This window comes from Sus scrofa, chromosome 8 (genome assembly GCF_054392235.1).
Source record: "Sus scrofa isolate SSC_HxYL_T2T_F1_AM1 chromosome 8, Sscrofa_HxYL_maternal_Yorkshire_Landrace_v2.0, whole genome shotgun sequence".
Taxonomy (NCBI): domain Eukaryota; kingdom Metazoa; phylum Chordata; class Mammalia; order Artiodactyla; family Suidae; genus Sus; species Sus scrofa.
The window spans coordinates 58192501-58194244 of record NC_139390.1 but is presented as its reverse complement, the minus strand read 5'-3'; positions in this window follow the sequence as shown (position 1 = coordinate 58194244).

Sequence of the window (1744 nt, the reverse complement as noted above, 5' to 3'; positions counted from 1 at the left end):
CAGCGCCAAAGCCGAAGCGGTCGGTCTGGGGGTGCCCCATTCGGGTTCCCTCCCCACACACCTGCACGCGCGCGCGCACACACACACACACACACACACGCACGCACCGGGAACAGTGTGATCTCCCACGCCCCCGAAAAGCTTCAGAATGGCCTCAGTCCGAGGCAGTAGACCTATGTATGTCCTCACACCTGTTCAAATAATGTCTGCCCTCAGCCCCACCATCCCCTGCCTCTTTTAAGGACAAAGGCACTGTAGGTTTCCCTGGGGAAGGGAGACTCCATGGCATGTAAATCACAGTCTTAAGGAAAAGGATAATAGCATATGCCGGGGGGGGGGGGGGGGGGGGGAGAAAGAAGGGGGGGGAGGGGGGGGACCCGCGGTGGTGTGCTTGTGAGGGAGAGAGACAGAGACAGACAGGGAGGGACGGAGGATAGGCAGACAGTGAGAGGCAGAATCAGAGGGAGAAAGAGGAGGAGGGGAGAGAGACAGAGAAAGTGAAACAGAGCTAGGTATAGAGGACGCTGTGGCTGGGTCGGATTCTGCGTGTTCTCAGTGAAGTCGTCCTAAGGCCTCTGGAGGTCCAGATCACTGCTTGGGGCCGGAAGTCTGTCTGCCCTTCCCTACCCATCTGAAGAGCTGTGGTTTGGGCTTTCCAGCCGGGAACCCCTCTTTCTGCCTCTTTGTCCAACACACAAGGTTCGTGGGACCCAGAAATCCCATTCTGAGAGCACCCTAGGAACAGTCCTTTCCATACGGCGCAGGAGGCCCCTGTGCCAAGAGATCCAAAGTCTGGAGCCTCTGTTCTCCCCCCCCCCCCCCCTTCCCTCCACGGACAAAATCTTGCCTTGTATTCCTTTTTTTCTCAGGGACTCTGAAGGACATGTATCATTGTACAACCATGGGGAAGATGCTTCCATTCCCTCTGGAATGATGGATGTGGTCGCATGTCTCAAGGAGGCTCCAATTCTTTGAGCAGGACTCCCGATGGTGCCATCCCATCGTCCCTCCCCTCCCCTCCCCTCCGGCTCGCTCGGTCACGGTTCCCCTCCTTTTTCCTCCCCTCCAGGTTATCTTCAGGTCTGCCGCCCACTTGTAACTCCTCCCCCACTTGGAAGTGGCCTCTTCCGGCCCCGAACTTGGTCGTCCCAGGCCCACCCCGGGAGCCATCTGGCGGACCTTTTCGGAGACTATAAAAAGCAGCCTACGGCAGGGGGCGTCGCAGGACCAACGAACGCATCGGGATGGATCGCTGTGTGGCGACATGGATTCTCCAGGCAGGGCAGGCATAAGGCCTGGACTCTTTCCTCCTGGAGCCCATTTCTTCATCCGTGGCCTTGAAGACGAACCACGCCGACCACGGACCGTGGACCTTGGCCTTCACCTTTCATTTCCGAACGGCAGCCAGGGCATCCATTGTCACCACCGCGGAAAAGGTGTCCACAAAAAGGACAGGTGAGCACCTCCATGGCATGCAGTGTCATCGCCACCCCCACCCCGGCTTTAAAGGGTCCTCTTTCAAGTAATCACGTTGCCACAGCTGGGACTTGGATCGGATCCCTGGCTCCGGAACCCCATATGACCTGGGGCCGGCCAATGCATCCCTCCATAGCGTCCTAAATCCGTACATCGTTGATTCAGGACTTTCCCTCGTGGCACAGAGGAAACGAATCTGACCAGGAACCATGAGGTTGCGGGCTCCATCCTTCGCCTCACGCAGGGGGTTGAGACGAGGCTCAGATCT